Source organism: Molothrus aeneus, unplaced genomic scaffold (genome assembly GCF_037042795.1).
Source record: "Molothrus aeneus isolate 106 unplaced genomic scaffold, BPBGC_Maene_1.0 scaffold_35, whole genome shotgun sequence".
Lineage (NCBI taxonomy): Eukaryota > Metazoa > Chordata > Aves > Passeriformes > Icteridae > Molothrus > Molothrus aeneus.
Genome location: NW_027099016.1, coordinates 3,433,642 through 3,458,700, shown reverse-complemented (window position 1 = coordinate 3,458,700; position 25,059 = coordinate 3,433,642). Strand labels below are relative to the sequence as shown.

Sequence of the window (25,059 nt, the reverse complement as noted above, 5' to 3'; positions counted from 1 at the left end):
CACTGCCGGCCCCAGGCCAAGCCCAGCCCCGCAATCCAACCCCGCTGCTCACAGCGCCCGCCCTCCCTGAGCCCGGGGCGCAGCGAGCACCGCACCCGCTGCGCTCCCGAGCACAAAACGCCCCTTCCCACCGCCCCCACAAGATAAACGCAGCGCCCCTGCAGCCGCTCACGCCTCTCTCGCTCCTCCCGAGCTTCTCGGCCTCCCGCACCCTCGGCACCGCACCTGGGCCCCGCCAGTGCCGCGGGCTGGGGGCAGCAGCTGCACCTTCCTCTGCCTCTGCGCCAGCCTTGCCCGGGTGCCTCGGCTCCCTTCGTGCTCGCCACAAACTGATGCCTGCACAAGGCTGACCTAGAACAGAGGCCAGACACGGTTACACAGTAAAGCAGGCATTTGTTAAAAGGCCTCCATGGATACACCTTGGGCAGAACGAGAGCCCAGCCAGGGCTATGCCCAAGATGAACCAAAATGGCCCCAAAATGGACGACCGGTCACGAGGTCTGTCACTTTTATAAGTTCTGCTCCATTTGCATATTGGAGTTAATTGTCCAATTATACCTTTAGCTGATTAAGTCCCATCCTTCTTGTTTTTCTCTCTTCAGTCCACGTTGTTTATGCTCTTGGGCCTGAGGTTTGGATTATTTGTCCTTGGGTTCCCAGCTAGGGCAGGAATTGTTTTGTCTCCCTGCTCTGTGAACAGAGCTCAGCATCCCTTAATATGAAGCTCAGACCCACAGAGTAAAGCAGCACAGAATCTGAAAAAGAGAAAAGCCAAAACCTGAGGCATCAAATCCATGGGACCCCCCCACACTCACCACGACCCCCCCTCGGCACCCCCCAGGCCACCCCCCATTGATTGAACCCCCCCAAAACATCCCCAGGCCCTCCCCCCTCGGCCCCCCTGAGCCCCTGGCCTGTGTTCTCACCTGGGAAACCCCAAATTTTGGGAATTCTCAACTGGGAAGCCCCAAATCCCTGGAAACCTCACCTGGGACCTCCAAACCTCACCTGGGACCTCCCAAAACCCTTCCAGGATCCCCCAAAAACCCCCAGGAGCCTCCAAACTCCACCTGGGATCCCCCAAAACACTGGTGACAGTGGGACAGAACTGGTGGCACTGGATTGGTGACACTGGAATGGAACCGGGGACACCAGGTTGGTGGCACTGGAATGATGACACAGGGTGGTGGCACTAGGACAACCCTGGGAACACTGGGGTGCGGACATTAGGAAGGGACTGGGGACACTGGGTTGGTGGCACTGGAATGATGACACAGGGTTGTGGCACTAGGACAGCCCTGGGGACACTGGGGTGCAGACATTAGGAAGGGACTGGCGACACTGGGTTGGTGGCACTGGGGTGGAACTGGTGACATTGGGACAGGGACACTGGGACAGGGTGGGGGCACTGGGATGAGACTGGAGACACTGGGCTGAAACTGGTGGCACTGGGCTGGTGACATTGATACGGGGACAATGGTGTGGTGGCACTGGGAGCACTGGGACAGGACTGGGGACACTGGGCTGAAACTGCATTGGTGACATCAAGTGGTGGCACTTGGGTGGTGACAGTGGGACAGAACTGGTGGCACTGGAATTGAACTGGGTACACTGGGCTGGTGGCACTGGGATGGAACTGGGGACACCTGGACAGGGCTGGTGGCAGTGGCACAGAGACACTGGCATTGAACTGGTGCCACTGGACAGGTGGCAGTGCCATGTCCCTGGTGGCACCTGTGCGGTGTCCCCATGACCCTGCAGTGTCCCTGGACTTGGCCTGCGCTGCCCTGGGGGTGGCTGAGGATGGTGTCAGTCTCTGTCCAAAGCTTCTCTCATCTGCCTCACCATCGTTGTGAAAAGGACAGAAACTGGGACCACCGAAAAAAGACCCTGGTTGGAATCCTGGTCTTGCTCTGGAGAGTTGTTCACCAGGATCCTGAGGCCTGAGCAAAGCCCTTGGCTTGCCAAGCTGTTGTTTGCAGGTGTGTTTGTTTCCATGGAAGACTGAACCTAGTGAAAAGGAGAAGGGGGACACCTTGCCCTTTTCTTCCCTTGCACCTGCTTCACAACAATGGCCCTGGAATTTCCCCACCTCTCGGCCTGGCTGGACTTTTCTGGGGTTACTTTGGTGGTCCCCACAGAAGACCCCACATCTGCTTTACAACCACCGTGAGGGATGGACTGAGATGGGAGAAGCCTCTCCCTCAAGGACTGAGACATGAGACCCCCATGTGGAGAAGCTCCCCCTCCTCCCAAGGGCTGGGACTGAAACCCCCAGCCCGGGGCAGGTGTGTGGGGGAGGCGAGCTGACCAAAGCCAGATGTTTGCCTGCAGGTGTGGCCATTGGACCAAGGAGACAATGGCTCTCACCCACTGCTGGGAACATGGACTGTTTGTACCCTTCTTCAATACCTTTTTTTTTCCCCCAGAAATTACAATAGACTATTCTTTGCTACTTTTGATTTGATTTCAAGACTCATCCCCTTTCCCCATCTAAAAAGACTATAATGGGAATTTGAATTGACCAGAATCTCTGAGATCTCCCCTGATGTGACCAGGGGAACTCCATCGACTGAAGACTTCGAAGGATTTTGTCTCTCTACGTTTGGTAGTGTGGTGATTTGACAGGAAATGTGTTTTTTGTGATTCTGTGGTTGGGCCAATGGATGTTCAGATTTTAATAATGGCATCTAATATGGCCATTAGGACATGGATCCGCCTCCGAGAACACGGGGTTAACAGCAGAGCTCTCCCCTGGGAGGCTCTCTTGGGTTCCGGCAGGAAAGAGTTCGGGTCTCTCCCCCGGCCCAGCTGCTGGCTGGGCAGGGGGAGGGGAAAAGCCATGTGGCCGGGAGAGGTAGGCCTGAGCCCGGGGGTGGAAGGGTGGAAGAGAGAGAGAGAGACACCGGGAGCCATCGGGCAGCCCCCCCTGAGAGACACAGAGAGAGAGAGAGAGAGAGAGCCGCTGCCTGGGACTGTAACCTTGAGACTGGATAAACATGGATAAACATGGGCCTGTGCCGGCAGCACGGCTGGGACGGAGAAGAAGGGAGGGTGCAGCCAAGCCGCTTGTAGGAGCTTTTAACCCCTTTTCGGAGAATGAGAACTTTACAGATCATTGACCACTCGTAGAAGATAGAATGGAAGATGAGGAAAGAATGTGCAAGTGTGAGAGAGGTCTGGGCGAGTGAGAGATGGTGGAAGAATAGAGAAGAATCCTAGTGGGAAGAGATGATGGAGTGGCTTTTGCTGGACTCTTTTTGTATAGCCATGGACAGAACCATGTTCCTTGTGACACAGAGACTGCATCTAGGGGGAGGCAATGCCTCAGAACCAAGAGGGTTCAGTGTTGGTGCCCCTCGGCCCCAGGGGGTGAAAAAATATGGGGGGGACAGGTGTCCCAAAGGTGAGACTGTGGGGACAGGTGTCCCAAAGGAGAGACTGTGCCTTTTTTGGATCGGGACAAAGCATCCTTAAAAGACAACCCCAGAAGCAGCTCTGGTCCGTGTTCAGTGGTGAGAGCACTGGACATGAAAGGAAGAGGTCACGACGGCAGATGCACTCCAGGCGGTGCCACGAGTGACACGGAAACACACGAGGCTTCAGCTGTGTTTCCAGGGGAAGCCCATGGTACAAGAAGGACTCCTCTCCTCTTGATGAACTGAGGATTGATTGCCTGAAGGGTGGTGCTGGACCGAGAGTTGGTGATTTGGGGAACAGATGTATTGTGTTGGAAATTTGGTGGGGGGAGGAGGAAATGTATTTGTAAGGTTTTCATTTTTCCTGTGTGTGTTCCTTTTATCTATAGTTGTAGAGTAGTTAATAAAGTTCTGTTTTCTTTTCTTTCGTAAGTAGGAGCCTGCTTTGCTTATTCCTGGTCACATCTCACAGCAGCTACCAGGGAGAGGGTATCCTCATGGGGGCACTGGCATTGTGCCAGTGTCAAACCAGGACACCTGTTGTGAGTGGGAATGAGTGAGAAGTATTAAATAAATAAAAGTGAATGAGTATGGATGAATGAAAGTACATGTAATATAGATTGCTTACCTTTATTCTCTGCAGAAAGGTGGATTGTGTTGGACAATATTGGAAAGGAAGGGTTTTTTCATGCTGTGAGGAATGTTCAAGCTGTCAGGGGAATGGATTGCAGCAGGGACGAGTGGGTGGGGTCCTGGGGAAATGAGATAAGGAACCAGAGAAGAGAGCAGGGACCCTCTGGAAATACTGTCTCTCCCTGTCTCCAGTTTCTCTAATCATGCCAGAAGCTCCAGTCTCCCTACCCATACCAGCTTCTCTGTCTGAGCCAAGAGCTCCAGCCCTCCTCACCCACACCGGGCATGATCACTCCCGTCCCTGCTGTGGCTCCTCCCAGCTGACTGCTCCTCACCTACCCCTGTTTCTTCCTTGATTTCAGCCACACTGTTGAATTCTGCTCCTCCCTCTGTCCCCTTTTGGATCTGGCTCTACAGCCAACTTTCAGCCTGGTCTCTGTTCCCTCGGTGCTTTCAGCTCCCTCTGTATCCATGGGGGAGGTTCAGGAAGGAGACAGAGCCCGGCGTGGTCAGGGTCCCGGAGAGGACTGGGGGTGCTGTTTCTGCTGCAGGGGGGAGGTCACCCTCACTCAGGAGGAGGCCTGGGGATGGCTCAGGGGGTGTGCCCGGCGAGGGAGTGGGAGGAACATTGGGCTCTGTTTTCTGGGGGATGAATGCCACCTGGAGCCTTTGATAACTTTAAAAGTAGGCCCCCAAGAGGAACTATGAAAATTTTATAGTTCATACTGATGCAGAGAGAACTTCTGTAGTAGATGTTCCAGGAGGATGTGATGTAGGTGGTGACACAGCAGACATGGCAGGGGGAAGAGGAGAAGGGTTTAAAATCCCTGTCCTTAAAAATGTAGCAATTAAAGGGGAAGCCAGAATGGGGGTAGGAGATGTCATATTAGTTCCTGGAGCAGGTGTCAACTTCTTGGGAAAAGACTTACAAATCCAGCTGGGAATAGAGGTTATACCAGAAGAAGAAAGGGCTGTGGACAAACTCTTAGAAATAAACTAGTTGTGTGTACACTTCATGCGGTCCAAAATGTGTTAAAATCAAAAAGGAAAAAAAAAATGTGTTAAAATAAAAAAAAAAAAAAAAGAAAATGCTGGGGGAGAATAGACTCTAAGACTAGTAGACTCTAAGATGGAAAAATGTGAAATAATGATAATTTAACACTAGAAGTAAAAAAAAGTTTGAATCCAGCTCAATTTTTTTGGCAAACAAAAAGATACTTCAACACATGATTGTTCAGAAATTGTGCAATACCAAACTGAAGTTCAGGAGGATGTAGCAGAACAAGCCCTCCTAGAGGGGGAAAAGATATATGTTGATGGTTCATCCAAATGCTTATTAGAGAAAAAGAATCCCAAATGATCCAAGGAATGTACAAAGAATCACAGCTAATTGAGAAACAAGGCCAGGTTTATATCAGCGGTTTCAAGTGCCATCTGGACAAGTCCTGAGACATGTCAGATATCCAATTTGGGGAGGAATACTTCCACTCCAAACAGGAGCATCAGGACTATTTCGGTCAGAGAATTCTCATGTTCTGGCCTTAGCCTGTGACTTCTACAAAGAGGAGGAGGAGGAATCACAACTTCCATCAGGGCCATACCATATACCCTGTTTGCTTCATCCTAATATCAGATATGCTGGGTTATAATGCTGGGTTAAATGTAAATGTTTAAATTGTGGGGAAAATTGGTATTGCAGTTTCCACAATTGATGCTCATGTTGCAGGAAGTGTCGAGCACCAAATCTATCCCCTATCCAGATAGAACTCAAAACAGCTGAAATAATAATTTGTTTTGTGGATAGGAGTTATTAGTGCCTGTTGAGTGGGAGATACCTGAGGAACAGTGGGCAACCACAATTACAGAGTGTCAAAAATGATTTGCCTGGAAATTAGCAAAAAGGGAGTGGCAAAGAGAAGAGGGCAAGACTGGATTGGCCGCTGTGCTCGCCACCGAGAAGATCAAATACACCTGCTATGGGCAGCAACCCCATAGGCATGGCAGGTGGGGGTATAGGCCATACCAGACCTCTGTTATTCCTTTTTCTGTCACTCATCTTCTGTCTTTTCCCTTTAGGGATACCAGCAAAATCGTGTCACAAATGCTATCAAAAGCATTACAGGGAAAGAAATCAAAGTTCCTCTTTTATTACACACACCCATGTCAGCAGTCACTGCTATGACCCATCCAAATTAAGTACCTGTATGCAAAATGGGGAAAATATTGCATTGCTAAAAACTTAGGAAAAAGTGAGAAGATATTGGGAAGTGAATGTCCAAAAGGGGAGAGATGGATTTGTTTCACATTTGCCTTTAAGGGTAGAGTCCAAGATTTGGTGAAAGAACAATCAGTAAACAAAAAGGGAAAACCAGCACAGCAATCTGACTCTGTATCAGCCCCAATTAATAAGCTGAATCATCTTATAAGACTCCAAACAGTTGTAGAGATAATAACAAACATAGCCAGATGGGTGTTAGAATTAATATCAATTCAACAAAGCCAAACAAAACCCATAATATATCAGAATAGATTGGCTTTAGACTATCTATTGGCTAAAGAAGGGAGTGTTTGTGGAAAATTTCATATATCAGGTGTAGATATATTAAAATAGATGACCACAATGAAAAATAGCCCACATACTGATCCAAAATTGGGAACCAATGTTAAAAAAACTAGCTGGTGAGATCATGTATGGAATGGTGGAAGAAATTAGGCTTCTTCCTTTTATGTGTTACAGCTGTTTGGATATTTCTTCCTTGTTTGATTCCTTGTTTTATTCAGCTAATTATCAGCGTAGTCCAAAGCATAAGAAACATTGCTCAAGCTAAATGTTTTATAAAGAATAAGAGGGGAGTTTGTTATAGATGCTGTTCCAGATTGCAATGCAAGATGTTTTCCATGACCATCTGTATGGCAGATTATCTTTGTCAAGCGGGCAGTTTGCCTTATCTCTCTCTTTGAGTGCCACATTCACACCGCCCTCGGGAGGGGACATCTGTTGATAACAGACTATTGAATGTCACTGCATGACTGATAAGAACTGTAACATCCCATTGGGAGATGCTCCGCCCAGAGGGAGGAGCCAAGCATTGCTACCCAGATATAATCCAGAGGTTTTTGAGACACCAGCGCGGGTTTCTCCACTGGATTCCCCAGAGGAACAGCAGCTTCCTCTTCTTCCACTGGATCTTCCAAGGAAGAATACATCCTTCTCTACAGGACCCCCCCCCCCTGCTCCAACAGAACCACCCCTGACACTTCAGGAGGACTGCAGCCACATTTCCAATTGCACTGCTACCACACCTTTACCCACAGGGTGTCAGGTTGGGTTCTGACTCTGTCAGTGTTGTTCTAGTGTACTGCATGCTTTATTTTATCCTATTATTTTTTCCTTCCCTATTAAAGAACTGTTATTTCCTGCTCCCATATTTTTGCCTGAGAGCCCCTAAATTTAAAGTTTATATTACTCAGGAAGGGTGGGGAGGATTTACATTCTCCATTTCAGGGGAGGCTCCTGCCTTCCTTAGCAGACTCCTGTCTTTCCAAACCAAGACAGCCACACGTCCCGTGTCTGTGTCACGCCCCTGTGATTGTGCCGGGCACCCAGCACCAGGACTGGTCCCAAAGAGGCCGTGGCAGGGCCTGTGGAAGGCCCCGGTGCCCTTCCTGCTCAGCTGCGGTGGCAGCCGTGGGGCCCCATTCTGCTGCCCTGAGCGGGCAGAGCAGAGGAGCAGCTGCTTCTTGTTTGGGCCGTTGCTAAAGTTCCTGCTGGGCTGTGTCTTCAACACTTGGGGCAAGGTCTTGCCTGCAAGCTGGGGCAGTTTGGGTGGCGTGGGGGTGTCCCCAGGGCACGTGGAGGTGTGTCCTGGGGCTCTCTGTGACACAGTGCACCGTGGTCACCGTGGGATGGAAAGGGACAGAGTGTGCAAGGGTGACCCTTTGTGACACGTCGTGACATAGGTGCTGGAGGCGCCACGGCCACGCCACAGTGCTCGGTGCACACAACAGGACAGGACGGGACAGAGCAGTGCTGTGAGGAGCCCCCACACAGCCAACTCGTTCCTTGCTGACCCGGAGCTTTTCCCAGGCGTTCCCTGTGCAGGTGACCTCGAGGCCAGGCTGCGGGACTCGGTGACGTGGAGCATTTCCCAAGCGTCTGCCATCCCTGCGGCCGGTGCCCTCGAGGACAGACTGCGGGACTTGCACTCCTATTTCCCTTTTGAGACTTCTCTCTTGCTGCTGCCCTCGAGGACACACTGCAGGACTCGCTGTCCTGTAGCCTTCCTGAGGCTCCTCTGTTGCAGGTGCCTTCAAGGCACAACTGCAGCACTTGCTCATCTTCAGCTCTTCCGAGGCCTCTCTGCTTCAGCAAGCACTCATAACTGCAAAGAGTGACATGGAGCAGAGACCCCCCAGCGTGCCCAAGCTGGCCTGGGTGGAGGAGGAAGAGGCTGGAGCTACCTCAGCACAGCAGCCTGAAGAACTGGAGCAGTTCCAGCTGCTGCAGGAGCGTGAGTATCAGAGCTGGGCCACAGGGCTGGTGCCTGTAGCCAGCCTGGCCCCATCCCATCCCATCCCATCCCATCCCATCCCATCCCATCCCATCCCATCCCATCCCATCCCATCCCATCCCATCCCATCCCTGTGGACATATCCATGGATAGGACAGAAAGTGGGCTGGAGCACCTGGCAGCCACGCTCCATCCCCCGGGGCATCCCGAGGCTCTCCCTGCCTGGGGAGCACAGGGCTGGGCTGTGTTCTCTGGCCTCTCCCGCAGCCCCTCAGCTCTGTCTGCGCTCGCTCTTTGCCAGATGCAGCCCAGGACCGGACACAAGAACAGGAAGCCACCCGTGGCCATTTGGGCAGAACGGCACAGGTACCTGCGGCCATCCCCACCTGGGCTGGGCCTGCTGGCACTGCTCAGCCAAGCACCAGGCTTGGAGCGCTCCATGGATTCTCCCTCTCTTGCTGCCCTTCTCCTGCCGACCCTCTGTGAATTCATCATGTGCCTTTGGCAGGAAGAGACCGCCGGTGTGGGCACGGGCGTCTTGGCCAACCTTCCGTTCCTCGATGCCGAGATCGATGCTGCCATGCTGGATTTGCTTGTGGAGAAGGGTGTCTCCAATCCAATGCAAGTAAGCAGCCTGGGGCAAGGGCTCGATGGCCCCAGCAGTGGTGCGGCGCCTCGAGCCGGCTCTGCTGGGCTCCCTCGGCCTTTCAGGCCCGGCCCAATGCGGTTGGAAGGGAAGCACTTCTCAGGGGGAGTTGCTGCTCTGGCAGCTCTCCAAGTCTCCCCGTGCCCTCTGCAGGTGCCCGCCATGGTGAGGTCCATCCACCAATGGTTCACGGCCAATGAGGCTGCTGGGCACAGGCTGGACAAGGCCCTTCTGGAGCTGACCGAGGAATACCCCTCTGACGTGCTGATCACCCTCTTGCGCTGGGCCCCATCGTGTGACAGGTAGGGCAGCCCCACGTGCCTTGAGGGCTTCGGGTTCACCGGCCCATCACCCTGTAGAGCCTGTCCCTGCTGACTGCCAGACAGGCGGGCAATTCCAGGATCCTCTGGCTCCTCTGTTTTTCAGGGCTGCCATGTCAGCTCCTGGTGCCACGCTCCCTCCCTGCCCCTCGGGGCCTGTACCCACGTGGGCTGGCTGGCCGCTGCCGGCCAGGGGCAGTGGGCAGAGGCAGGGCTGAGGGCCAGCGCGGGGCCCTGCAGCTGCCCAGGCCACGGTGCTGTGGCCGAGCCCGCCCTGACACAGAGCTCTGACCCCACAGAGCTGCCGCCACCATGTGGGGAACCATCATGTCCTCGAGCAGGACTGCGGAGCCGGCGCTGCGGCTACTCCTCGATGTGCTGAGCGCCTGGCCAGTGCACAGCGTGTACACCTCCGATGGGGACAACACAGGAGTCTTTGCCCTGGCTGTGAGTTTCTGGTGCCGGCCTTTGACAGCCCCCAGGCCGCCTCTCCAGCACCCAGCTCTCTGTCCTCCCCCCAGCTGCATCTCCCTGCCTCAGGCACTGGGCTGAATCCTGCCTTAGGGGAAGGGTTCAGGGGCACCAGGCCGGCTGCTCCCCCCGTGTCTCCCCCGGCCTCTCCCTGGCATGCTCAGGCCCTGCCACATGGATGTCTTGGCACTGAGCCTTGTCTCTGGCTGTTTTATTTCTTGCAGGCAACCGTGGCCCTGTGGAGAGTCTTCAATCTGGCCTGGCGCTCGCCTGTGGTGCTGGAGTATTTCTCCAATCTCTTTCTGCGTCTGCTCTTCCAAGCTTACATCAGCATGCAGGATATGCCAGAAGAGGTTGAGACCTTCTGGAAGGGATGCCAGGAGCAACACGGCCTCTCCGCCAACCCCAACAGGTGCTCCGTGCCAGTCCTCCCAGTCTCCCCATCCCTCCCACGGCCCCAGGGTAGGAGCCGGGGCTCCCAGCGTGACCTGGGCTTTGCTCTGCACACAGCTTTGCGCTGCAGACCCTGAAGGCCCTGCTCTGCCAAATGCGCTATGAGCACGTGGTGCTGTCCATGGAACGCAAGCGTGCCTGGGACACGCTGCTCTGTGCCGACACCCACCACTGTGCAGTGCGTCTGCTGGCCAGGTGAGACCTCGTTCTCCCCACCGCCCCTCTCCTTTGTGCCTGCAACGCCCCACACAGTCCCTGTGCTCATGGGCAGCCAGGCCTTGTCACCAAGGGAGGGATGAGCAGACTGGAAAAGGCCAGCACAGGAGGCTGCCCGGGAACAGCCGCCTCCCAAAGCGCCCTCGGGATGCTCGGGAGCAGACCAGAGCTCTGCGAGTCAGCCCTGGGAGAGGTTTGCCCGCCCGGCCCAGGAGCAATGGTGCCTTTTTCTCCCTGCCAGGGAGATGCGCCGTGTCTCCATCATCTGGTGTTGCAGCATGGCATCCTGCCTCTTTGACCTGCTCAGCCAAGGCATTTCAGACTGGGAGCTGCCCGCCCTGGCCTTCCTGGTGGAGGTGAGCCCCATGGCCAGCGCTGCCTGGCTGAGCTGCCTCCCAGCCCTCTGCCCTCTCGTAGCCGCAGCTGCCTGGGACACTGCCCGTGCCCTGTGCTGCTGCCTTGGCTCGGCCCTGTGCACTTCTGAGCTCCTGCCAGCTGGGCACCTCTGTGCCTGCTCTGTGCCTGCTCTGTGCCTTTCAGGTCCTGGATTGCCTGGACTTGAGCGAATGCGGTAAAAAAGTCCTGGAGATCTTGACAAGGCACCTGCAGAGCGAGTCCAGGCAGATGCGTGGCGTGGCGCTGCGAGGCCTCGTGGTGCTCACCTCGATGGTGAGAAGGAGGAAGCAGCTGAAGCTGTGCTGGCAGCGTGGGGCTGGGGCAAGCAGCCCCTTGGGCTTAGCTGGGCTTTGGCAGCTGTGGCAGCTGCTCCCAGCTCTCCAGGGTCGCTGTTCAGCTGCCTGAGTGCTTTGGGACAGGCCTTCGGCCTCTGAGCCCTGCAGCAGCAGCAGCAGCAGCGTGGGATTGCCCATCCTTGTTTTGCACACAGGATCCAAGCGTGTACAGCCTGACTGAAAGCCTTGGGAAGCTACTGTGGGATAGGGATGAAGACATCGTGGAGAAGACCCTCATTGTGCTCAGCCTCCTGATGCTGCAGAAAGACCTGGCAATAGCCAGCCCCATCGCCCTGCAGCTGGCTGAGGCGCTCTGGCACCACTTTGACAATGTGAGGCTCTGTGCCCCCAGCCACGGGCACTTGGGTGCTGCCTTGGGCCTGGGCACAGGGAGGCCTGGAGCAGCTGATGTGGAGGGCTTTGGCTTCCTTTTCAACAGGACAACAGCCTTGTGCAGCTGCTCTCCATTCGCCTCTTCCAAGACGTGATCGCCTTGGTAGTGGCAAAGGGAGAAAAGCCCCTGAAGAAGCACGTGAGCAAGAGCCTGCTCCCACTCTTCTTCCACTGCCATGATGAGAATGGGTGTGTGGCACAGGTGAGGCCTCCTGGGTGTCCCCATGGAAGGAGCTCAGCTGTCTCCCCAGCCCCTGGCACCTGACGGGCTCCAGCCCCCTCCCGGCCCTGGCACAGAGATGCGGGTCCGGTGCCCTGGGCTGCGGTGCCATCTCTGGGTCTCTGCTGCTCTGCAGGCCTCTCGGGAAACGCTGCTTTCTGCAGTAAGCTTCCTGAAGAGGAAGGATCTCAAGCAGCTGCTGCAGACGGATCAGATGTGGAGATTTGCCGAGTGCTTGGTAAGGACAGCCTGGAATGCCCAGCCCAATCCCTGGAGAAGCCGCCTGCCCCCGGCACCCAGTCTGTGGGGCTGGCAGCTGTGGCCCCTGCCCAGTGCCGCAGGCAGGGGCACCAGCCTGCGCCCCACACGCCGCTCCCTTGCCTGGGCCGTGCGGGCTCTTCTCCAGGCTCCTGTGGCCCCAAGGCCGGTGCCGATGGAGCCCCGAGCCAGCCGGGCTCTGCTGCGGGGCGGCACCGCGGCTCGCCGGGCCCTCCGCCCCGTGCCGAGCCCGGCGCCTGCGGCTGCTGGCCGGGCCTCAGGGCTCTGTGGGCAGGGGGAGCAGTGGCGGCCGTAGGCAGCGCCCGGCCCAGGGGCAGGGCCCGCATCAACCCTTTCCCTCCGTGCCCCGCCGCTCTCTGCAGCTGGCAGAGGACAGGAGCCGAGCGGCCGAGCAGCTGCGCCTGGCCCTGCCCTACGTGCGGAGCGCACAGGAGCCCCTGCGAGAGGCGGCCGTCAGGTTCATGGGTGAGCGCCAAGGCCGGCTCCCTCCCCGGCCCGGCCCGCCGCAGCTCGGCCCCAGCCCCGCCTGCTGCCCCGGCAGCAGGATCCGGGCGCGGGCATGTGCAGCCCCGGCGGGGCTCGGCATTGCTGCTGCCGCCCTCTGGCAGCCGTGGCCTGGGGCGGCAGCGTGCGCCAGGGGCCCGGGCTGAGCCCTGCCGGGCCAGCAGGGCGTGTGGCCTCGGGGCTGGCAGCGCCCGTGGGCGGCAGCTGTGGCTCTGAAGGCAGGACACGCTCTGTGTTCCCCAGGGATGGCCGGGCGCTTCCTGACAGGGCAGCAGCCGCACTTCCGCATCATCTGCAGGGGTGAGTGCGGCCCGTGGGCTCTCGCCGGGGGCTGCCGCTGGCACCTGCGTTCCCTGGCCCGCCCGCGGACGGCTCCGCTCCCTGCGCGCCCCAAGGTGCCCACAGCACAGACACCTTGCAGGCGCCTGGGGGACATTCCTGGCCAGCAGCTGCCAGCTCGTCCTTCTTGCCTCCTGCTTCCTCCAGGCCATGCCAGGAGCTGCGTGCCATGCACGAGCCTGGAGGCTCTCCCCAGCTCCCCGCAGATCCAGCCTCTGACTGTGCCTCTGTTTCTCTCTCTGCAGCCCTTCAGGACATGACGGATGACACCAGCCCTGCCATCTCATGCCTGGCGCTTCAAGCTCTGTACATCCTTTTAGCTCTACAGAGCGTTCCCTCCTCCCGACTCCAGAAGATGCGAGACCAACTGCGCCGCCTCTGGCACTCGCGGCCTTTGCTGTGTGGCCGTGGCTGAGTGTCCTGCTGCGGCGCTGTGCAGAACTGCTCCGGGAGGCTGCGTCTGCTGGGGCCACCTGAGCCTGCGGGGAACACCTCTCCTCTGCCAGCACTTCCTTTCCCTTCACCCCCTAGAGGAACATTAAATTGCTGTTGTTGGATAGCCGCCTGTCCAGGAGCTTTCTCTTGGTGCAGAGTGTCTTCAGGCCAATGGGGAAGAGGGGGAAAAGGCTGCTTGGTCTGTGCAATTTGCCCAAGCGTGCGGTGTGGAAGGCAAAGTGTGGAAGAATGGCTGGAGGAAAAGGGCCATGGATCCGTGGAAATGTTGTACAAGCAAGCCCCATGATAACTGAGCATACATGTTAACTTAGCAGCTTGGCATAAGTGGGCCGCACTTAGCATAACCAGGCCGCACGCCATGATAGGAAGATGCTGTGTCCTGCCTGCTGACAAGGTCGAATGGGCAAGGACAGCAACGAGAATAGAAACCATAAAGTATGCATAACCACAAAGTAGGAGGAATATGTAAATGTAATCTCTTGCTTTAAACCAAGAAACTCACGACATGTATGAGCAATTAAACCAATAAACTAAAGACAAGTATGCATAATTACTGGAAAACAATATAAAAGTACCGGTGTACTCAAGATAAACCAAAGCTTGCTTTACCAATCATATTGATTGACTGCTTGTCTTCCCTCGCCGCCATCAGGAGGGGGCTGTGGGATCTGAGAGGGGCAGGAGGGGCTTTGGTGGCTCCTGGGGAGGTCAGGAAGATATCAGGGGGGGATTTCAGCGGGTCCTGGCTGGGCTGGGGGCCACAGGGAGGGCGCTGGGAGGGGCTGGGGGTGTCCGTAAGAGGTTTTGGGGGTGCTGAGCCCTGCAGACCCCCCAGAGATGCCGCCGGACGCCGCCCGCAGCAAGATGCTGACGGGCATTGGGGGCTTCGTCTTGGGCTTCGTCTTCCTGGCGCTGGGGCTCGGCTTCTACGTGCGCAAGAAGGTCAGGGCGGGTGCCGGGGGTGGCGTCCCCGCCGTGGCGGAGCGTGTGCGCTCCCGCCGGGGCCCCCAGCCCGGTGTCACCCCCTTTTCTCTGCCCACAGAGCTCCTGAGCCGGCGGCGGCCGCAGCCCCTCCCCGTGGGCTCGGGCCCGGCCGGGACCCCCCGCTCCGTCCCCGCTCCGCTGATTTTGGGGGGGTCCCGTGTCCCCCCCAGCCCCGCTGGCGCTCTGCCCCCGCCCAGTGCCTGCTCCCAGTGCTCCCAATAAAGCTTCCCAGTTGGCCCCGGGGCCGTTTATTGGGGGGCGATGGGGAGGGGTTGGGGGGGGGCGATGGGACGGATTTGGGCAAAGGGAGGGGGACAAAGGGTGGGGGTTGGGCCCGGGGGGAGCGGGAGGAGGAGGAGGAGGAGGAGGAGGAGGAAGAGCAGCAGCACCGGATCCCCACGGTTTCCCTGCCCGCCGGAGCTGCAGCCCCCCCAGCCCTGTCAGCATCGCCCCCTCCCCACATCCCGCAGTGAGCGGGGAGAGGGAGCTCAGCCCTTGTTAAGAATCTCTAATTACTTTAAAATAACTAATACTTTTTAATTTTAATAACATTTTATTTTAATATATGAAAACATCTCTATAATTTACATTTATATAATTTAAAAATAATTTTAATAGTACTTCATAATTCCCTTGACCCCTTGATAATAAAATTGTGTTTCTGTCACGATCCCTCCTCATGGTCGGGTTTCCTGATGGGGAATCTTGTTGGATCGGCGGAAGAAATGCGGCACTCAATATGAGTGATCAGCAAGTCTCCAACTTTATTGATAGTTCACACATATTTATATTGGTGTTAATGAAGCTTATACATATTGGAAAGCTGAGCTCATTATTGGTTAATTACTTCTCGGTCAACCACGCCTACTTCTATATTCTTATGGTTATTTTGTTACTACTTCTACATTCTTGTGGTTATTCTGCTGAAACTATCCTCATATTTTTGGCAAGAGATTCTCTCCTCTATCCAGCTGTTGCACCGAGGGCACAATGTCCTTGTCAGTGGTTGGACACTAGACTGAATCCTAGACTTGCCTCCTTCTAACTCAACCAACGCTATTATGTCGACGTGACCTTTCTCAGCTGGCCAACTGTCCACAAAGCTCTCCACACTTCCCCCGTTTTTCTGTTGAACAAGCGTAGTCTGATTAAATGCAGCAGATATCATCTTTTGCACCATGTTCTGTAGGCATATGCAAAAACACGGCAAAATTAATACTACTAACAAAGCTATAATGCCCACTATAATGCTGACCTTAACAATAGAGCGTAACCATGATCCCAGGCCTAAAGATTTGAGCCATCCATCAATACCAAAGCCTGATTCTACCTGTAGGTTTCCAGTTAACTGCTCCAGTGTGGAAGTAGGCGTGGTTGACCGAGAAGTAATTAACCAATAATGAGCTCAGCTTTGCAATATGTATAAGCCTCATTAACACCAATATAAAATATGTGTGAACTATCAATAAAGTTCAAGACTTGCTGATCACGCATATTGTGTGCCGCATTTCTTCCGCCGATCCAACAAATTCCTGGTTTTGAGTCACCAATGCAATCACCTGTAAAGCCTGAAAATATGAGCTCTCATTCAAGGGCTTCCAGGAACACTTAAACCTACAGCAATTCTCCTTCAGAAAACCACAGTAGCTATGTCTCCTATAGAAAGACCAGATAAACCTCTCAGTAACCAGAATGACCCTTTTGTTCCCCTTTATGACTTGCTGAGAAAAAGAATAAAATGGGATTGGACTTCTTTTCCGGAGGAAACATTGCAATTACTGATTTTTGAAGTGACAGCTCACCAAGCACTGGACCCTGTCCATCCCACAGATCCCTTTCAGCTGGAATACGGATTTGCCTCCTCACAGCTTTCCATTCATATACGGCAGCAGGGTCCTGAGGGTCTGACAAAGCCTGTTGGTTTTTATTCCCGTGGTTTCAGAGATACTGAAAAAAGGTACACTGCCTGGGAAGGGGGGTTGTTTGTGGTTGGCTTGGGAAAAGGTAAATGTAAATGATCACAAATTGATAATTGATGCACTTGGTGCTACACAAAATAACGTTTCTTTGGCTCTCAGCTGTATCCAGGCACAATTGTGGATGCAGTCAGTTGCTGCCTCAATTATAAGAGAAGGTGAAGAAGGCACTTTTCCCACTGAAATTCGGAAAATAATTTGGGACAGTGCCACTGACTTTGAAAGAGAATTCCAATCCTGGTGGAACCTGGTGAATTTTACCTATGAGCCCATTTCAAATACAGCCACAGCTTTTGTGTTAACCATACGCATTTGATTTTCCCTGTTATAGCATTAGAACTGAATTACAGCGGAGCTGTTCTCTATCCCATAGAGAATGGGCCTGTCAAATTGGTGAGAAATGGCAAACTGTTAATTTGGAATCTTGTATTGTCCAAGAACAACAAGGGCTCATCTGTGAAAGCAATGCAATCATAGCTCAAGACATTTGTTTAGACACAGAGCAAAAAATATCTGTCATTTTGAAATTTGTCCTAACAAGACTTCTGAAACAGTCCTTACATACATAGGCAATAGATGTGCATGCTTAGAACTGCTTGTCATTTTGTATTTGTAGAAAACGTGGTAGTAGATAGTAAAAATCTTTCAAATTTCTGTGCTTGTAACTTTACCAAAATTGCAGGATGTGATTTCTCTTATGAAGCTCCAGTTACCTCTCACTACCTATTGCAATCCAACTACACACTGATTCACAAACTGATGCCTACTCCTATTGGGATGGATCTCACTTTGGTAAGACAACTGCTGCTCCATCGAGACTTAGTTGAAATCCTTGAGAAGATTGAGAAAAACGCACAGAAAGCCCTGGTGACTGTTCATCACAATGTGAGACAGATACCCCGTGTCATGGAAAGAGTGGAGAAAGATGCCGAGCACAGGGGGTGGGATACTCTTTTAGGTGGTCTCCTACTGCCACGGGTGTCCTGAGCAGTCTGTGTCATCCCATTGTTATCCTTTTGATACCAATTCTGCTTGGTTTTATTTTATCAGCAGTCCCATTCGTTATGAATTGGAGCATGAAAGAGCTGACAAGATTGATGTCTATAGTTAATGCACACAACTTGGCTGATGTCGTATGCACTGTGAACATCCCCAAGCCTTTGACACAAGGCAATTATGAATGAAGCATATGTGTTTTGGAATAATCCTTAATTTCCATTTATGATTTTGTGGGAATTACTTTCGAATTTTAGTGAATCGTTTAAGAAAATAATTTTTTAAAGTTAATGCTTGTATTATGATTTGTTGATTGCTTTTGCTTTTGATTATTTGTGACTTGGTTTAACCATTTGAAAACAGTTATAAATGTAACATTGTTTTAATTAATCAACCATTTGTGAAAATTGTTATGATAATCAATATTAATTATGTTTATTGTTTCCCTTTTCCCCCTCCTTTTCCTATCCTTTCTTTTCCTTCTCTCTCTCTCTTTTTCCTCTCTTTCTGTTGTCCCTATTTTTCCAGGTTATACTACCAACGTACGGCGAGTTCTGCAGACCCATCAGCAACACTCCAGAGTTCTGCTGATGAAGATCCCTTCAAGACAATCGTGAGTCACGGGGTCGTGTGAGAGTCTGTCCGAATTTTCCCTCATCTGCCTCACGATCGTCACTGGGGGACCACTGAAGAGAAGACCCCCCCTGTCTTAAATCTCTGGCTCCAAAGGAGAAAGTCATGTGCCTGAGACCTGAGAGCGTTGCCAAGCCATTGTTTGCACAGGTGTTGTTTGCTGTGTGCTACACTGAGCCCAATGAGAAGAAGAAGGAAGCACCGTGCCCTTTGTGCAACAACAGCCTTGGGAGCTGTCCCACCTCTCGGCCTGGCTGGATTCTCCTGAGTTCTGGGTGGTCCCCCCACAGAAGATCCTCACCTGTTTTACAACCACCGTGACAGACTGAGATGTAAGGAGCCTCTCCATCAAGGACTGAGACACGAAACCCCCATGTGAAAAGGCCCCTCTGCTCCTTCCAAGGACTGGGACTGAAACCCCCAGCCCGGGGCAGGTGTGTGGGGGAGGCAAGCTGACCAAAGCGAGATGTTTGCCTGCAGGTTGTGACTGCTGGACCAAGAACACAATGGCTCTCGTTTACTGCTGAGAACATGGACTACCTGTTACATCTATTCCTTATTGTATCTGTTTCCCCCTCCCCAGCAATTTCCAATAGAGTTATCATAATAAAAACCTCTGAGTTAGCCAGAGACTTGGAGATCTCCCCGACGTAACAGGCGGATCCTCGACTGGACTGGACCAAAGGACTTGGTCTCTACGTTTGGTAGCTCTCTCCCCCTCTTTCTCTCTCTCTCTCTTTTGTCTGTCTCTTCCTCTATCTTTTTCTCTCCCTTAATCCCTCTATCACATTTTGCGGTGGTCATTCAATAAAGGTGCATTTGTTTCGATTATCATTGCAAAGCCCCTTGTACCGTGTCGGTTCTTTTTGCACCCTGAGATCAAATCCACGAACCATCACGAAACCCGTCCGTGAGGACAGATCATGATACCCCCCGAGGACCCCTCCCCAAATTGCCCCCCAAAGCCCCCCCAGCACCCGCAGACCCCGCTAAATCCCCCTCAAGTTCCACCCAGACCCTTCCCAAATGCCCCCAAAATGTCCTCAAGACCCCTTCCCAGATTCCCATTACGACCCCTCCAGGACCCCTCACCTGTTCCTGCGCCTCCTCAGCAGCTCCCGGAGTCCCCCGTCCTCTCCCAGCGCCTACCCCGCTCTCTCCAGCGCCTCCCGCAGGACCCGCCCGAGCCCGGGGCGGCTCCCGGGGGTCCCTGAGGGGGTCCCGGGGGGCGGTGGGGGGGAGGGGGCGCCCGCTCCATGCCCGGCCCCGGGTTCAGGGGGCGCCGCTTCGGGTTCGGCTCTGATTGGCTGGAGCGGCACGGGGAGGGCGGGAGTTGCTGATGGGAGGCGCGCAGTGATTGGTTGGAACGAGAAAAGAGAGGCGGGCATTGCTGAGGGGAGACCTGTGGTGATTCGTTGGTTCGGCGTGTGAGAGGCGGGCGTGTATGAGGGGAGATCCGTGGTGATTGGTTGGTTTGGGGCGGGGTGCGCCGTGATTCGTTAATTTGGAAGATGAAGCGCGGTGATCTGATGGTTTGGAGCGGGGCGCGCCGCTATTGGCTGGGAAAAGTCCGGGATTTTTAAGGAAACATTCACGGTTTTTTGGGGAAAAAATCTCGAATTTTTAAGGAAAAATTCCCGTTTTTTTCAGCAGACGCATTCCCGGATTTTTTGACACCACATGACCCCAAATAACCCAAATAACCCCAAAACACTCGAAATAAACCCCAAATAACCCCAAAAAACCCAAACAATATCTAGAAGTCCTCCAAATAACCCCAAACAAATCCAAATAACCCCAAAATAACAACAAAAACCGCCAAATCAAACTAAAAAACCCAAAATGATTTCAAGTATACCTAAAAAAACCCCATATACACCAACATAAACCCAAAGAACCCCAAATAATTCAAAATAACCCCAAATAAACAGAAAAAAAACCAACTAAAACCCAAGATAAACCCCACATAGTCTATAAAGAACCCCAAACAAACCCTAAATAAACCCAAAGAAACCCCAGTTCCTCCCATCCCCCCCCCCAAACAGGTCCCGACCAATCGGAACGCGCAGCACTGATGACGATCCACTTGCTGGGCAGAAACTCGGAGCACTGGCTCTGCTCAGCGATTTTCAGCCAATCAGCGCCCGGCCCGACTCTGACTCATCAGTTGCCAGGCACAGACCAAGGCCTCTCACTGCGGTACACACTCACAGACCGCGCGGGGTAATTTCCAGCCAATCAGAGCGTGTCTCGCTGATGACTCATCAGCTGCCAGGAGCGCAATTTGGGGAGGGGGAGAAGGTGACCCTGGGGATGGGCTGGGGACCCCAAATTAATGCAAAACAGGGTCGGGACCCCAAAACGGAGCAGGAGGGGCCTGGAGCCCCCAAAACCAAATAAAGGGGAGGGGACTGTGGGAACAATCAGAAAGGGGAGGGAGAGTGGGGAAAAAAAGGGGTGGGACCCCAAAACTAAGCTGGGAGGGGGATGGGATCCCCAAATTGAGCTGGGACGGGGTTGAGACTTCCAAACACGATGAAGCCAATTTTGTTCCTGGAATATGTAAATGAGTTTATGGATATGCTAAAAGTCCAGGAATATGCAACAGGCTGATGTCATGGGAGACAAGGACCCTCGAGCAAAAGTTGTTATGGCCACCAAGACCCCTCAGTTATTTTCGGGGACACCTCTTTATTAATCTGGTTTTAATTGCATCAGCCTATTGCATATTCATTGACCCTCATGCATATCCAGAACCTCATTTACATATTTCAGGAACTATTTTACATGGCTTGTCCTTGGGAGTGTCTACCCATTTCACCAGGAGCCTCCATTGAAATGGAAAATGTAAACTCCCTCCCTTTGATTAATATAATAATAATAATAATAATAATAATAATAATAATAATAATAATAATAATAATAATAATAATAATAATAATAATAATAATAAATTTTGAAATAAGGGGCTCTCAGGCAACGATATGGGAGTAGAAATAACAGTTCTTTATTAGGAAAAATTAAAAATGCAAATACAGTAGTAGAAACAAAACCAGTGACAGAGTCAGAATCCTCCGTCAATCCAGTGAAAAATGCTGATCCTCTTGGAATCCCGTGGGAAAAGGGCTGATCCTTTGGGAATCCATTTCTTACCCCCAAAGACAGGGCAAAGGCAGGGCCATGGAGTTTTTATAGAGTATCCCAAGGGTGGAGTTGGGGTTTGGGTGAGGGGAGGAGTTCTCAGCAACACAAGAAGGGTGAGATCAAATTCCTGCCTCTTAGAAACAGCAGCACTCCACACAGAATGTGTCCCTAAACCCTGAATTCCCTCTAAAAAAAATGAGAAATTATGGAACTTCAGATATATTCAATCAATTTCCTTCATTTAACCCAGTTTTGGGTGTTTTTAAAGGATGAAGGTGAAGCAGAGGAAAATTAAGGCCAAACCAAAAGGAGAAGCAGCCAGGTGTGCTCCCAACATGGATCACAGGGAATGTGAGTGACCAGGGCTGTGCCCAAAGTGCCTCCTCCAGTGGGGGATGGAGCTGGAGCAGCGCACGAAGCTCTGCCCGCACTCGGGGCACTCGCAGGGCTTCCCTTACCGGTGCCTCCGTTGGTGTCGGGTCAAGTTAGAGCTCCTGGAGAAGCTCTTCCCACACTGGGGACACTCGTAGGGCCTCTCCCCTGTGTGGATGCGCCGGTGCTTGACAAGGGTGGAGTTGTGCTTGAATCCCTTCCCACAGTCAGGGCACTGGAAGGGCCTCTCCTCTCTGTGAATCCGATAGTGCCGGAGGAGATGGGAGCTGGTCAGAAACCTCTTCCCACACTTGGAACACTCATAGGGCCTCTCCCCAGTGTGGGTTCTCTGGTGCATGATCAGGTGGGATCTCTGGCTGAAGCACATCCCACACTCGGAACACTTGTATGGCCTTTCTCCAGTGTGGATCCTGTGGTGGCTGATCAGGACGGAGCTGCACCTAAAGCTCTTCCCACACTCCCCACACTCGTAGGGCCTCTCCCCAGTGTGGGTCCTCTGGTGCTTCCTCAGGCTGGAGCTCTCTCTGAAGCTCTTTCCACACTCCCCACACTCGTAGGGCTTCTCCGCAGTGTGGGTCCTCTGGTGCTTCCTCAGGTTGGAGCTGCACCTGAAGCTCTTCCCACACTCCCCACACTCATAGGGCCTCTCCCCAGTGTGGGTCCTCTGGTGCTTCCTCAGGCTGGAGCTCTCTCTGAAGCTCTTCCCACACTCCCCACACTCGTGGGGCCGTTCCCCAGTGTGGGTTCTCTGGTGCACAATCAGGTCGCAGTTCCACCTGAAGCTCTTCCCACACTCCACGCACGTGTGGGGCTTCTCCCCATCATGGAGCACCAGCTCCGAGCTCTGGCTCCATCTCCGGCCGCCTTCCCGGCCCAGGCTGGCTCTTTCCCCCTCACATCCCCGCCATCTGCGTTTGCAGCCCCTCCTCGTGCAGCAGCTCCGGGGCTTTTCCTCCCCGTTGGCTTCCTGTGCCGTGGAGCCGCTCAAAACGGCCTCTGCCACCAGGTTCTGCCGCGGGCATTTCTCCTCCCTGCTCTCCATGCTCAGCTCCTGCTCTGGGGGAGGAAGGACAAGGACAGCATGGGATTTGCCTCCATGCCACAGGCAAGGGCAAGGAGATCCCCCCAGGGCTGAGCTGCAGCCAGGGGCCCTGCTGGGCTGGGAGATGGAGCAGCACAGAGGGGAAAGGGGCACTCATCGCCAGCTCGGGGCTGTGCACAAATCACAAACAGGACGGGACTGCTAGGAAAGTGTCCTGAGCTGTTTTATTTCCCAGCATCTGTCTCATTACTTGGTTATGACAATGGGAAGATGCCAGTAGCTCACATCACAGGTAGCAGACAAAGAACTTCATGTTCAAACTTACTTTAAAAGGTTTTTGACCAATCACGCAAAGCAAAGGCATACTGACAGTAGTTCTATCCAAGCACTATAAGCACATTCACGGTTAAAACAATGCTCCCTTATTTCAAATACAATACCTGCTTGTAAGCCTTAAAACACAACGCACAGAGCTCCATTATTAAGCTTGGAACTTCCTAATATCCTGCTAGATATACTTTTCTGCAGGTTAGGGAGTTATTCTAGATAAGTGTTAATGCACAGACCATTGTTCTATTTCTCCCTACTTTCTAATTCTTATAGAATTTTTCTACTAACCAAACCTGCAGCAAAGCTCTAATCAGTTCTACTGTCTCTGAGGCTTGTCTTTTGCAGCTTTCCCAAAACCCTCTGATTTTAAGCATTCCAGAGACACTGACTTCCTCCTCACCTGCCTCAGTGTCCCAGGGCATCTTCCTCTTCCTCACAGCCTCCCAGGAGTTGGCAATGGAAAATCCTGGTTTGGGGAAAACAAGGGATGAACACATTGAGTTTGAAGGTCCCTCTGCCCGACTCCATCTCTACAAGTCAGCGGCCATCTGGGCTCCAGAAAAACCTCCCAAACACCAAGATTCAGCCCTGAAAAAGCCTCCCAGGAGTTCCCCGTCTCTGGTCCCTCTCCTCTCGAGTTCTGGGGTCCCCCCCGTCCCAGCTGCTGGGGTCACGCTTGGATTGGGGGTCCCCCTTCTCCTCGGTGCCCGCCCTGCCCAGGCTGCTGGCAGTCCCAGCAATGCCAAAAGCTCCCCCCGCTTCGCTCTCCCCATTTCGGGATGCCGGGGCTGTTTGGGCTCCCGGGCTCCCTTCTCCCCTCATTCTCTGCTCTGGGCTGCAGCGGCTCCAAGGAGTCCCCCCTGCCCTCTCCAGGCTCTTGAGGCTCCCGCCAATGGCGGCGCTCCCCCCTCTCTGGGCTCCCCACTTTGGGCTCCTGGGGCACACAGGGCTCTGCTCCTCCAGGCTGCCTCTGCCGGCAGCCGCCACCGCCACCCCCCGATGTCCCCCCAAGGGGCCTTTTCCGCTCAGCCTTGGACTTCTTCATTCTCCAAACATTCCCCCAAAAACCCCAACCCAGGGACCCCCCCGGGATATCCGGGCCGAGCTCCCCCTCCCCGCTCACCGGAGCCATGGGGGGGGCGATGATCCCACAGGTGGGGGCTGCGAATTCAGGCAGGGATCGACGGCCTGGCTCCCTCAGCTCAGCCTCCATCCGCCTTGGTCCCTCCTCTTCCTCCTGCTCCTCCTCCTCCATTCCCCTCTCCTCCTCCTTCTGTCTTATCTCCACCTCCTTCTCCTCTTCCATCCCTGCCCTTCCCTGCCTCCTCCTCCTCCCCCAGCAGCAGCCACACCCTCGGTGCCCCGTTCCCGCAGCCCTCGCAGCCCGCGGCAGGAGCGGCGATGGAGCCGGGACAGGTCGGCATGGGCAGCGCGGGGCTCTCCGCTGCTCCCAGCCGCTGCGGGCGGGGGGAACCCGGCCCGGGCCAAAGGAGAGGCAAACTGGGCAAACTGGGGGCACATCACAAAGCTAAGGATGCAGCAGAAAATGGAGCTGAAAGAGTTATGTTAATATTAACTCCAAACAAGGAAAAACTGCAAATTCCAAAGGTTACGGAAGATGAGAAAAAAGAATTAAACAAGACTGGAAGTGAACAAGATAAATCAAGGAAATGGAAACTTCTTGATGGAAGACAATTACTTAATAAAATGTGCTTACTAGGAAAATATTAGAAGACATGCATCAGAAAACCCACTGGGGTACTCAAGCTTTGTGTGATCATTTTTTAAGGAACTATGGGTGCACTGGGATTTTTGGAGGAGCAAAGCAAGTTACTGAAAGATGCTTAAATTGCCAAAGGATAAATGAAAAGGTGATGAGAAAAACAACATTAGGAGGTCATGAGTTAGCTCGTCGACCATTGCAAAGTATCCAAGCAGAAGTTTAGATTTGTTAGGCTCTGGATTTATTT

General features: G+C 53.5%; 1 protein-coding gene and 1 pseudogene across 1 annotated transcript in view; one reads left to right on the top strand and one right to left on the bottom strand.

Annotated features, from left to right (window-relative positions):
* The window catches only part of LOC136570611 (uncharacterized), a 708,931-nt pseudogene that overhangs the window by 374,964 nt on the left and 308,908 nt on the right, over positions 1 to 25,059 (bottom strand).
* The window catches only part of LOC136570634 (serine/threonine-protein kinase PAK 3-like), a 133,477-nt gene that overhangs the window by 84,004 nt on the left and 24,414 nt on the right, over positions 1 to 25,059 (top strand).